The sequence below is a fragment of the Hemiscyllium ocellatum genome, chromosome 40 (genome assembly GCF_020745735.1).
Source record: "Hemiscyllium ocellatum isolate sHemOce1 chromosome 40, sHemOce1.pat.X.cur, whole genome shotgun sequence".
In the NCBI taxonomy this organism is placed as follows: domain Eukaryota; kingdom Metazoa; phylum Chordata; class Chondrichthyes; order Orectolobiformes; family Hemiscylliidae; genus Hemiscyllium; species Hemiscyllium ocellatum.
The window spans coordinates 25127967-25142669 of NC_083440.1; positions in this window are offsets into that span (position 1 = coordinate 25127967).

Below are 14703 nucleotides of genomic sequence, written 5' to 3' on the forward strand. Positions count from 1 at the left end.
CCTGGCAGAGAGCTCTTGAGCTAGCGTGTCCGTGATAGATCTCTCTCAATTCTTCAAAAATGTCCAGTTTTATACGCTAAAATGTCAGATCGTTTCATAGTTTTTAATATTATAAAAATACTAAATTCAAACTTGATTGTAGTTTGGTATCTTGGGGCAACTTTAAACTGATAGGCCGAATTTGAGTTTATTTTTGTCTCTTGGCAACTATATACTCGATTTGCACCGACCATGAGTTACATTGTTACTATATTGATAACACTTTATGTTGTGTTAGGCAGCTTTTTTAGCATTTCAACTCCCTTCAAGGTACAGTACCTCTACACCTTCATAACACCTTCTACAATGAAGCCAATTTTGGATCCAGTCGGCTAGCTCTCCTGGATCCCATGGGATTTAACCTGATTCACCAACCTACCCATGTGATACCTTGTAAAACATCTTGCTAAATTCCACGTAGACAATGGTTACTGCACTGCACTCATCTACCGTCTTGGTTCCTACTTCAAAAACAGAATCAATCAGGACTTTGTATAGGCCAGAGTTGGAGAATTGTGTGCAATTCTAGTTACTGCAACAGAGGGTGGATGTGTTTGAACTGGAGGAGTGCAAACGAGATTCATTCACAATGTTGCTGGGGGTGTCGCAATGCAGCTCTGAAGAGGGAGGCTCATAAGCTCAGGCTGTTTTCTTCAGAGAAGGAATCGGGGTATACAATACTATGCGGAACATGGACATTGCAGATAAAAAAGTAGGGTTTTTTTTCCATTGTCAAGGGCCAATAAAAACGCGAGATAATTTTAAGCTGAAAGGCTTGGGGGACATGAGGAAAATTCTTCTCACTTCGAGAATGGAAAGGGCCTGCAATACACTGGTATGGTAATTTAGACGGAAAACCTCACAAATTTTAAACAGTACTTGATGAGCCCTTGGCACACTATATGGTCATGTGCCAAGTACTGGAAAATAGGATAAATGTTGCTTCAGTGTAATTTTGGTGGGACAAACATGATGGCCCGCCCAACTACTTCTGTTCTATATGATTCTGTCACCCTATAATTCTGAAGGGAAGGTTTTGAATTGGTTTCTTTTCTCGTATTTGTTTGAGTATAAGTTCCAGTTCTTGTTGTGGTCAGTATCAGCTTCGAGTGCTCGTTCACAAATAGAATTTCCCAAATGAGTTGGAAAACTGAATGAACAAGAACAACAGTGGGATAACAGTGTGCAATAGATTAGCTATCAACGTGCTCGAGAGCGTGGGGTATTGAATGACTGAATAACCGCAGCAAAATGAAGGGTTTGATGGAAATGAGAATCAGAAGTTTTTAGATCTTTATGGCATGAATAGGACTTGGAATAATACAAGTAATGTTGTTTGAAGACAAATTGAAATTAACTTGCATGCTTAATAGGATCAGATTAATCCAATTTTTTGGATAATCAATTAAAGAGGCAAATCTCAATGATATCACATCATTAAAATGAACCTGTTGCCATAATCTGTTTGTTCAAAATGATGTTAAAAATTTGAAGATATAGCCACAGTTTCCATGTCGAGATGCCTTGCAATATAAAAAATTACATCACTGCAACCGTGTCAGTGCCTATTTGGAGAGAATTCTCCTGTTCTGACACATTTCCAGCAGCAGTGAGCGGCTGTTTCACAAACAACAAAATGCATTGGCCAATACAAAAGTTCGCTAAAGTATACTACACCATCCTTGCTGTTGTTGGTATTCCTGGTAAGTCTTGTAACATCTGAAGTTGTATACATCTCTGAATTAAATCAGACTTACTTCCACGCTATAACTCTTAATCATTTTATTTCCATTTCCCAAGGCAATTACTGATGCCAGATTCCAGTATCCTCACTTTGCAAGTTTAAAGAAATTAGCTTTCATTTAGAGGCTTCTCAGTAATGTGCAGCGTTGTCTGTTTCTCTTTACTGTGCTGAACACCGGCCCTGACTGGTCAAGAAAGGGTTTAATATGACCACTATCTCTCTGGGAGTTCAAAGCCTGCTATTGGTCAGATAGGTTTTGTAATTACCCATCTTTTCGTGATACCCGGTGTTTCCCATTCCTTGATGTGAAGGGATTGTATGGATGGGTCTTGCACAGACAGCTCGCTCCAAATGTGAGCCCAGGTACAACTGCTGGGCAATGAACGAGTTGAGCAAGTAATTTCAGAGTGAGAAGTGAATGTCAGCACAGATGTGTTTGACCATCTTGTTTGTTTATTCCAGTCAATGGATGTGTGGGCCTTGATATTTATGAGGACAGTTCACTGGAAGGAGTGTTGTGAGCAAGATTCCAATTATGTTGCGTAATGTTGAATTCCTTGATTGTCAAAAAGTCAAGAGAATTGTGCCTGTTGTAAAACATTGGGCAGTGCTGGTGTGGAGTTTATTTGGACAAATACTGAGATCTGGGGTATAGTGGTAGCAGCCCTCACACAGAGGATCCAACAACTTTGTCCAAGAGGATGTTTCCCACGTTGACTTTGATGCTGTTACCCTTTGATGTTCCTGGAACATTACTGGTCAATGTGAAGTGGCTCGCGTGTACATTTGTTTCTGTTTGTTATTTAGTCTTTGGCTACCAATTTGGATATGTGTTATTATTATTTTGATTATTGTTATCGTTATTTTATTGGTACTAACAGAGGACTTACACTTACAAATGGATTCACTATGAAGCCTTGGTGTTACACCGTCAAAGTTGTGAAATCTCTGTTCTTCGACCTGGTCCACAGGGCTCAGAATGTTGAATGGTGGTTCATCAGGATTTTTCACTGATTAAAGACACGTCGGTTTGGGCTGAATGATGTGTGATTTAGGATATTTGATGTGGTGTTTGCTCGAACTGTCCAATCGGGATTAACAACATCCGACCATATGGACTGATAGTTAGCACTGCTGTTCGGACCTTCAGTTGACCTGATGTCCAGGACTCAGAGACTCGGTGTGTTGGATGATATATCTGAGTCACCAGTTGCTTCATGTCCATCAGTAGAAAAAAGCTAAAAGAATATGAATTATGATGTGTTTTGTTCAATCATTTGATTGTCAAAAATATATGTGCGTTGTATTGCCTGTTGCCATATTTTGCGTTACATTCTTTGCCCCATAACATTGGACATCATTGCAACAATTGTCACGCGGGATGTCTGTCCAAACAGTGATTGTGGTTTACAGGAGGGATTGTTTGCTCGAGGTCGCATTTCGCTGCTGAGTAAAACCAGACTGTTTTGTGGCTATTGAGGGACTGAAATTGAGTTGGTGGAGGGAGTGAAGTACTATTTAAGGGACGTGTTTTTGCCAGATAGCACTAGAAAGTTTATTAATGTTTGCAGTAATGATAATACTGAGCTGTTCATTCACACAGCACATTGTAAATTTCAGGGCTGCTGCATCAACCCTGCTAGCTGGGACATATCCGGCATAGTGTGTTTTCCATCAGGGGAGCATCGCAGTGGATCAGGCTTTTTGATGCAATAAGGTCCTGCTTCTTCAGTTTCAAGATCGTTCATTTGAGGGAACATGTTATTGTTGGAGTGTTGGATAGGAAAATATCAAACAATTTTCATGTGTTATATGATAAGACTGGAAGATTCAGAGAACATGACTGCTATAGTGCCAGACGTTACTGCAATACAGAAAACAATAATAACAGCAAAAAAAAACAGATATTGCTGGAAAAGGTCAGCAGGTTTGGCAGCACCTGTGGAGAGAAATCAGAGTTAATGTTTCAGATCCAGTAACAGTATGCAGTGGATTGCAAATGGGAAAATATTTGCAGCCGGCTGTATATGTTTAGTGCTCAGTTTAGAAAGTGAAATGTCCTAGTGAACATGAACAGATATGATAACTTTATGAAATTAAAATGGCAGATCAACAATGTTGATTCAATAAAATTTCCTGTTTTTTGTGGACTCAAATAATACTTTTGATAAAAATCAATCTTCTCACAAGTTTAGGACAATTTTTTGGACGTGGCAACATTAAACTATTTTTTCTACATTAGGAAGAATGGATATAGAGCTGTAAATGTAGACACTATTTCACACTTGTATTTGATTACATTTGGATGAATAATTGTTTAATCTGCTTTTCATAATGTGCCCAGAGTTAATTTTCCAGCAATCGCTGCTCTTCACTTTGAGATGTGTGACCTCCTTGGGTGGAGGAAGTGAACCGTGAATCAATCATCTTTAAGGCAATATATAAAAATAAGCATAACAATAGAGTGGGTATGAATATGTCAGTTTCACCAAATAAGTAACTTTCCCATATCTGTGTCACAACGTCCTTCATGCTCTCTCTCCTTCTGTACATTCTACGTCAATAACATTAATCTCAAGTCCAGTTTACAGAATTAGCAGCATATCTGTTCTTTTAGTGTGACAAAAAAACGTTTTGACTCTGCCAGGGCACCAACCTATGTCAATTGTTCCATGTTTATAGTGCCGCAGCCTCTGACGTTCCAACACAGCCACATGTTGCCTGAACTCCTGTCATTTTCCACATTCTAACGACTCTGCCTTCTGACATCTGCTGTCCTTACCATCTCCACATGTTAATTCTGTAATGTACCAAACTCAGAATTGTTTACCTTCCATTTACAGAAGGATTGATGATCTGTTACTCAATCAGTTATTTTTACTATTAAATTTTAATTCCTTAAAGGAAATCTTCAACTCTTAAACATATTAATTATGAGCCTTTGAAAAACTGACTCAATGAGATTACATCCCTCTTTGGTTTCATCCTGACTATAGATGAAAATGCTGAAGGCTGTTGGAGGTAAATTATCTCAGTTGCTGTGCATCTCTGTTGGGTTCTGCATGGTTGTACCTAGTCCCTAAATCTGCAGCTGCCTCATCATTGCTCTTCCCTTCATCATAATTACAAATTTAGAGATGTAGATTAGCTTGGAGTCCAGCATTTGCAGGTTTCTATCTCCATCAATTACCTAGACCAACCATTGATGAGAAAATGACTTGATCCAGCCATACAAGTGTTGTAGCTACGGGAGAATGCCAGACACTCTGATTACAGTGACATTAAGCTCCAAGCCTGCCTCTCCAATCCATGTCCATCATTCAGAAAGCTCAGCTCGGGGCTGGGATAGAATGGTGTCCACGTATTGGATGAGTGCAGCTCAAATGCAATACTGAGCATTACACTCACAGAGCTGCACCTTGTATAGGACAAACAACCTGTCATAGTGATAGATACACAGATCGTTCAGTGCACACTTTCTTCACCAATAACACTCTGACCAGCAACGAATATCACCTACACGATGGAAACCAGGAATAGTGCAAGTCTCTTTTGAACGGCACCTACCATGATCTCTCGGAAAAACAATATAGTAGTTGCAGAGAAACATCATCACATCCAAGTTCCCTTTCAAACTAGATTTCATTCTGACGGAAAATTACTGTCATTGCTTCACTGTTGCCGGGTAAAAATTTTGCTACTGTGCCCCCAAAACACTTTGCGTTTTCCTGTATCTCAGGCAATGTACACGGCCAAAACGTTACGTATCCAGTCCGATCGCCAAGGTGAATTGAGCTGGGCAATGAATACTGCTCCGGCCACTAAAGCTCACACTCCAATGGTCCATTTAAAAACAACCACCATTCTCCAATCCGCACGAGGATGATTCTTTACCCGAGGGGTGGTTAGTGTCTCAGCGAATGTTTCGTTAAGCAGAGAGAAGGAGAAATGTCTTGGCTGAAAAGGTGGATGCTCGGTGCTAAGTGGACAATCACTGTCACAGTTTATTTTGCCAAGTCCAACAAATTTCCGAATTCTTCATGATTTCAAAGCCAGGAGAATGATCCTATTGCCTCGGTTGACTGTGCTGGGGACTGGCCTGTATGTTGATGTTTCAAACTCCAGTAAACTGCGATGAATTGAGTGGACAATCCTTCGAAATTGGATCATATTTGGAATGGATCATTTCATACTTGTGATAATGGACTCAGTGTGTGGATAACCAATCACTGAGAATCATCTAAAGAGGGAGAAGTTGACAGCAGCACGGAGTTGGCTGTGCATGGGGATCTCCATTTTCTTTTCTTTCATTGAAGGGATGTGGATACGGCTGGTTAGGTCAACATTTACCACCCTTTTCTAATTGCCTAGAGGGCTGGTAGGAATCAACCAGGTTGTTTTGGGTCTGGAGTCACATGTAGGTGAGACGAGATAAGGATGACAGATTGCCTTCCTGAAAGAACGTTAGTGCGCAAAATGTTCTTTTCTCCTGACAACCGTCAAAACTTTCATTGCCATCATTAGACTCGTTGAAATTCCACCATCTGCCATGGGGAATGTTGAACCCAGCTCCCCAGATCATTTCCTAAGTCTATGAATTAACAGTCTAGTGATAGGCCCATTCAGCCATTGTCCTCCAACATGCTTAGTTATGGTGTGAAGCCACATGAGAAAGTCTATAGCCTTGATGTGACTTTAAACATTTAGACTAAAACGTAATGCTGAATTATCGAACACATTTGCTGCACTAGAAAATAGAAAGGCAGGAAGGCTCTGAAAATGGGGGGATCTTAAGGAATGCAAAAGATAGGGACAATTGGTTTGCAGTACGGCAATTAATACCATTTGCCTTAGCATCCATGAATCTGTGTGAACGGGGCACCAAGTGATAACATTCACAGCCGTTCCCTTTTGAAATTAATGACTGTTTGATTCTGACCGTGAAACGAAACGGTCTATCAAAAATTTTGTAATCAATAGTGAGGCGCTGCCAATTATAATGAATTATTATTATTATTTGCAAGTGGGGCAGACGGAGAGAGATAAAAAAAGTCTTTGATATTACAAAACCCTGACTTGAGAGTTCAAAAGGACACAAGAGATGAGAGAGGGAAGGAGAGAGAGAGAGAGAGAGAGAGAGAGAGAGAGAGAGAGAGAGAGAATATTACAGCTCAGGCTGTTGGAGTCAGTAGAAAACTAACTTTTATTGCTTATCTGCTATGGGTTGAATTTAATTGCCTTTTAGGACTTTATGATAATATTGAATCGGCATTGCCAGTTATTAAATGCGAAATCTGTAAAGGGTAATATTGACGAAACCTTAACTTACCTGCAGTTCTTGCAGATCACGCTGCAGACCTTGCGGATAGTCCCACAGTCAATTCTGACTACTCAGTTCTTATGTCTTATTTTAATTTGAATCATAAATTTGAAAATAAGGCATAATTCGAGACTAATTGTGTTAAATACAATCTTGCAGTAACATTTCAGCCTCATGTATAGAGTGATTCTGTGCTTAAGATGTAAAGAAGGAATGTGCTCCCAGCTTAATATTATCCTAATCTGAACATTGAAGAGATTCCGACAGAATATGTCGAGAAGGCATTTTATGGTCAAAAGTTTGCCCTCTTTGCTAAGGGGCCCTCTCCTAAAACAATGATATCAGGCATGCGAGCTGTGCAAGGTTACCATATGACATCTCCCACTTAATTTAGACTGGTACTTCTTCATAGGAACGTATCTCACCACAGATGCCTAACTCAGCTGGAATTGTTTTTCCCACCTGACAGATAGCTCAATGCCTATAGGAATGATCAGCCAAGTACACACAGATCTGTCAATGAACTTTTCTTCCTTATGAATTATTGTCGTTCACTGTTATCTGTCTAATTAAAAACATGCAATGTTTTTGTAAACATTTGTCTAAAGGAAGCCACTTTGTATCAGTAGATCAGAGTAGCCTATTGGTTCACTTGAAGAGCTGGTACCCTACTCTCCGAGGTTATTAGAAGCTAGTTACTTTAGTTTATAGGTATCAGTGTTATGTTGCAACAGCGATGCTATTAGTGAATAAATGGGATGAGTAAAATTAAACTAAGCTGTCTGTAAGAGGTTTTTATTCCAGACTTCCAAAGAGTACGATCTCTGGGATGGATCAAGAGAGGTGCTTTACAGGACTGAGTCCAGAAAGGATTCCTTGGTCCATCCTAAATCTGTACTTTAATACAAATGAATTTAATGGTGGCACGGTGGTGAAGTGGTTGGCATTGCGGCCTCACATTGCCAAGTACCTGGGTTTGATTCCACCCTTGACTGACTGTCTATGTGGAGATTACATATTCTCCCGTGTCTGCATGGGGTTCCTCCGGGTGCTCTGGTATCCTCCCACAATCTATAGTTGTGCGCATTAGATGGGTTGGCTGAGCTGAATTGCCTCACAGTGTCCAGGATATCAGGTTTGTTGAGTTCATAATGATAAAAACCATATTAATTGGAATATGTGCAGGATGCTCTTCAGAGGATTGCTGCAGATCCGATGGGCCGAATGACCTCTTTCCACACGGTAGGGTTTCTATGATGCTATCACAGAAACAGACTCTGATGGTTGTCATGGAGAATTCTAGTTATGTGATGGGGATTCCAATCCCAGTGTCTTCTCTGAATCTGGGAGGGAGATCTCTATTCATAAGGAGAGGAGTTTGGAAGCATGAGTCTGGACATTAGGCAGGAAGCTTCACTTAAGCGCTGATAATATGTGTTATTTCAATGCCAGAAAGTTGCAATGATGGATGCCACATGGATTCTGGGTTTATTTGGTTGGGGCTGTGGTGTATGGTATTGGACATATTGGGGGGGGCGGGGGGGGGGGGTCCATGTCAATGTTGCAGTCCTAATGATTTCGGTGGATATGTAGCTTGGGACATGGCGGTTGGATTCACTGCTAAATGTTTCCATGTTACAGATTCTCTGGATATTCAATCCTGTCCACGTGGGGCGGACTCAATGCCCAATCATTTGTTCATTCACATTGTGCCCAGCAATTATTCCTGGACACAATGGCGTGATTCAATGCCCTGTACAATGTTCATCCTATGTGGAGATACAACTCTGGGGGCAAGCTGAGGCTCCGAAACCAAAGACAGAAATCTTGCAATCAACGTCCATGTTAGTTTCTTCCATTTTTTTTCTGATTTGAGGTATCATTATGTGGATGTTGTGGTGTCAGACGAATCTGCAGCCAGTCTAAGCAACCTATAAAATAGGTGAAATCAACCTCTGCCAACCTCAAAAAGTCATTGAGTACATGATTAAGGGTTTTTTTTCTAGAGCAATCTGCTGTTCATGTTATTCCCTCTGTCTATTAAAAGTGCAAATTATTCATTTAGAGAGAAGTTACTGCTATGTTCAGAATCTTTATACTTCATGTGAAATAGAGCAACAATTATCTTTGTGTCATTATTTGCATCTGGTCTCGGGCATCAGAGAATGTTTGATCAGGAATTTAAGTCTGTTTATTCCTTTCTCTCACTTACAGTTAGTACGGTGGTGATAGGAGTATTATGTCGGCAGAAGTGTGGTCTTTCTACATGCACCAGCACTATCTGGTGGACATGGCAACATCCGATTTGCCGTTCATTGTTTTCGACGTCGTACTTCACCAATTACCGTATTATTATTGTCCAACTTGTTTCCTGCACGTCACTACTGTTTGTAGTGTTATCTATGTCCTGGTCTGTTTGACCATTGATTGTTCCATTTGGTTCACTGTCGTTTTTACTTTTGAACGATTTATCGCCATTTGTTTTCATCAGACGAAAAATCAAGTATTGTACAGAGAAAGCTGCAAAGAGGGTTGTAACAACAATCTGCATTTACTTTTCTTTAAAGAACATTCCCAAATTGTTTCGATATATACCTGGAAAGATTATCAACAATGTTCCATGGCACTGTAAAAAGAGGTGCAGTTATTATCGTAACCTGTGGAAAGGTTTTCAATACTTTGGACATTTTTTAACACCAATGTTGCCATTCACTTTTATTTTGTTTCTCAACATTCTGACTGCCACACACACCTTCGAGGCGGTGAAGATATGTAAGGAACTGAAGGATCAGCGAAAAATAGAGAATGACCCAGACGTTGAGAGCAGAAAGAATTCCGTGATTTTACTGTTTGCCATATCCATCACCTTCATACTGTTGATGTTGATGCCTTTCTCAATGATCTTTCAAGCTGGTGATTCCTTGGAGTCCTCTGATTATCGTCATTTTTGAGAAGTTGCATATATGCTGCAAAACCTCAGTTGCTGCACAAATGCACTTATTTATGTGGTGACACAGAAAAAAATCAGAGAGCAGATAAAGTATGGTGTGAAATATTCAGTTATAAAAATAATGCAACTGGAGAATAAATCCAAGTAGCTGAGAGCCAACATCAGCTGCAGCAGAAAATGGAACGAGGAATCCACGTGAGACATGGTTGGAAGGAGAAGGAGAAATATCAACGTGACAACACTCATTTTCGAATGGGCAAGGCATGGCTCCATCTGAAGAACAAAACCAAACAGACTGGAGATGCAAATCCGGTGCTAAAGTGCTGTTAGCAAGGAGCAACAGTTAGTAGAAGACTGAACAACAAAAGCGTAAGTGAAAGAGGAGTTAGATATGCACTAAAGATACGTCCATCCCAGGCAACCAGTTCTCAGTGGGCGACACGGATACAGAAATAAATGAGCTGGAGGGAAGGATCATTATTCACTACAGGCCCAGAGTGGGAAATGCAGTGATAGAGTCTTCTCCACTCTTTCTCACTGAATTCGCTGATCCGCAAATCACGACTAAAGAGAAATCAATAGCAAGAGTTTTACAGAGTCATAGAGATATGGAGATGTACAGCATGGAAATAAACCCTTCTGTCCAACCCGTCCATGCCGACCAGATATCCCAACCCAATCTACTCCCACCTGTCAGCACCCAGCCCATATCGCTCCAAACCCCTCCTATTCATATTCCCATCCAAATGCCTCTTAAATGTTGCAATTGTACCAGCCTCCACCACTTCCTCTGACAGCTCATCCTATATACGTACCACCATTTGTGTGAAACTGTTGCCCCGACGGTCTCTTTTAAATATTTCCCCCCACCGAAACCTACGCTCTCTAGTTGTAGACTACCCAATCCCAGGGATTAGGCATTGCCCATTTACCCGATCCATGGCCATCATAATTTTATAAACCTCTATAAGTTCTCCTGGCAATCTCAGACACTCCAGAGAAAACAGCCCCAACCTGTTCAGCCTTTCCCTGTAGCTCAAATCCTCCAACCCTGGCAACATACTTGTAAATCTTTTCTGAACCCTTTCAAGTTTCACAACATCTTTCCGATAGGAAGGAATCCAGAATTTCGCTCAGTATTCCAACAGTGGCCAGACCAATGCCCTGGACAGCCGTGACATGACCTCCCAACTTCTGTACTCAATACTCTGACCAATTAACGAAAGCATACCAAACGCCTTCTTCACTATCCTATTTACCTGCGACTCCCCTTTCAAGGAGCTATGAACCTGCACTCCAAGGACTCTTTGTTTAGCAACACTCCCTACCGCCGTACCATTAAGTGTATAAGTCCTGCTAGGATTTGCTTTCCAAAATGCAGCACCTCGTATTTATCTGAATTAAACTCCATCTGCCACTTGTCAGCCCATTGGCCCATCTGGTCAAGATCCCATTCTAATCTGTGGTAACACTCTTCACTGTCCACTACACCTCCAATTTTGGTGTCATCTGCAAACTTACTAACTGTACCTCTTATGTTCTCGTGCAAAACATTTATGTAAATGACAAAAAGTAGTGGACCCAGCACCGATCCTTGTGGCACTGCATTGATCACAGGACTCCAGTCAGAAAAACAACCCTCTGTCTTCTCCCTGTGAGCCAGTTCTGTATCCGAATGGCTAGTTCTCCCTGTATTCTGTGAGATCTAACCTTGCTAATCAGTCTCCCATGGGGAACCTTGTCGAACGCCTTACTTAAGTCTATATAAATCACATCTGCCGCTCTGCCATCAATAATCCTCTTTGTTACTTCCTGAAAATCTCACTCAAGTTTGTGAGTAAATAATGTCCAGTTAAATTTTATGTGCCTTTTGATGGCAAATTTATTTTAACAGTAATTTACTTCATTACCATTCAATCCCAGTATCATCATGCTTCTTTATTCCTTCCTGTCCAAGAATCCGCTGATGAGTTGGAGGGGAATCCAAGCCAAGCCAGAAGGACTCCTGGACCCTCTCTCTCTCTGCATCTTCCAATGACCCAGCTCCCCCCTTCGATTTAAGATACTACTTCAAATCTGTATCTTTATATAAGGCACTGTCATCTGATCTAATATCGTCTTTGTTGTATCAACATCAGCTCTGTTAAATTTGTCATGGTAAAGGGATTTTTAAAATGTGCTTGGAGATTATGCTGAGTTAAAGTGGACAGTGATGGAGCTATCGTGGTGACCACAGCTGCCTTCCAAACAGGTGACCTGGATTTGATTCACGGCAATCGCAAATTATGTTTTTGACGTTGATCAATCGGAAAACCCAAAGACAAAAGGAATTTGACCAGGATGAGAATATATGCAGTTTTCGTTCAAACACAGTAAAATGCCAAGCAGGAGCCAACAGAGGGCGGTCTGGACTAAACTATTTATGTACGGCTTTCGCACATAGTTCCCTCCCTCCCACTAATTACACATAATATGACTCTGGCAGTGCTTTATCTCTGGCGAAGGTTTACCAAAGGGAGAGGGAGCATGGCGCTGACTGGACGAGTTGGGACTTGGATGGAGAGGACGTCTTTGAGTGACAGACCTGTATTTCAAACAGGTTCAGGCAACTACTGTCCATTTCACTCAGTGAGCAGGGAGCGAATATCTGCGTGGTTCTGTCTGTCTCTGTGTGTGAGAGTGTGGAGAGTGTTTGAATCTCAATCCCAGTTTGATCTTTTAATATCCCAATTCCTTCCCTGAACCAGCATCTCCTAAAGCAGGTCCCTGAAGAAGGGTCTCTCCCCAGTTGAAAAAAGGGAGTGTGAGAGACCATCGAGAGAGTTGGAACCAACCAAAATGGAGAGTTATCACCACTTAAATCTCATCATGACTTTTCTTAATTCCTGTTCATCTCTCTCTGTACGTTCGTCTTTTCTCTCTCTCTATCTCTCTCACATTCGCATGGTTGTATAAACATCAATAAGTTCAACCCTCCACGTCCAATGTTCCAATGAGAAAAGTCCTAGCCTTTCCAGTCTATTTTTACATCTCAAACCCTCCATTCCGAGCAATATCTTGGTAAATCATTACTGAGGCCTCTCCAATTTAATCCTTCCTATGACAGGGCAACCAGAATTGCACACATTAATCCAGAAGAGGCTTGCCAAACACTCTTTAAAACCTCAGGATTACATACCAACTGTTATTTTCAATAGTCTGAGCAATGAAGGTATTGCTCAATGAAGGTATTAATGAAGGGCATATGCCTGAAACGTCGATTTTCCTGTTCCTTGGATGCTGCCTGGCCTGCCGCGCTTTAACCAGCAACACATTTTCAGCTCTGATCTCCAGCATCTGCAGACCTCACTTTTTCCTCTAAGCATGCCCAATGCATTCTTAATTACCCTGTCTACCCTCTAACGCACATTCTAAAGAATAATGTACAGAACCTCGAGGTCTCTCTGTTCTACAACACTGCCCAGGGCCCTCCCATGAGTCCTATCCTTGTGTATTTTACGAAAACGCAATCCCTCACATGTTTCCAAATGAAACTTCCTCTGACACTCCTCAGTGCATTAAGCGAATTGATCAAGATCCTTTTTGTAATCTGACGTAACACTCTTCACTGACCACGTCACCACCAATTTTGGTATCATCTGCAAACTTACTAACCATGCCTTCTATATTTCCATCCAAATCGTTTATATAAATGACTAACAAAAGTGGATCCAGTACCGATCCCAGTGGAACACTGCTGGTCACACGCCTCCTGTCCAAACAATATACCTCTGCCATTACTGACTGTTGACTGTCCTGAATCGAATTTTGGATCAAATTAGCAAGCTCACCCTGAATCCCATGTGAACTAATTTTCCTGATTGGATTACAATGCAGAACCTTGTCAAAGGCTTTGCTGATTTCCAAGTAAACAATGTCTCCCACTCTGCCTATATCAATCTTTTTGGTCACTCCTTGAAAAAAATCAACCAAATTCGTTGATTTTCCTCGCACAATACCATGCTGACTATCCCTGTTCAAACCTTTCCTCTCAAAATACGTGTAAATCCCTTATTTCTGGATCACCTCCAACAACTTATCCAAGACACAGGTCAACTGTTCCCTCAGTTCAACTTACATCCCTTATTAAACAATGACACGACACTAGCCACCCTCCAGTGCTCTGATATTTCACCTGTGTTTTTAGATGATACAAATATTTCTGCTGGGGGCCCCATAATTTCTTCCTTCATGTCCCCTCATGTGCTGGGATAGACTTGTTCAGGTCTTTGACATTTATCTATGTGCATGTTTTCCAAGACCCCCAACACTTTCTCTTTTGTAATGTCATCCCTGTTTTCAAAACATTAATAGTTATTTCCTTGAGTTCTCTCACCTCCATTTCTTTCTCAACACCAGAATCTGATGCAAGATATTCATCTTCTGATGTTTCACACAAAGATAAGCTTGCTAATATTTAAGGGGTCTTGCTCTCTCTGGAGTTATTCTCTTGCTCTCAATGTCTTGGCGGAATCTTTTTTGGATTATCCTTAACCATATCTCCCCAGAATATCTCATATCTAACTTTGCCTTCACGATATCTCTCCTAAGAATGCTCCAATACTTTTTGTAGCCTTCAAGAGATTCAGTTGATCCCAATTGTCTGTATCT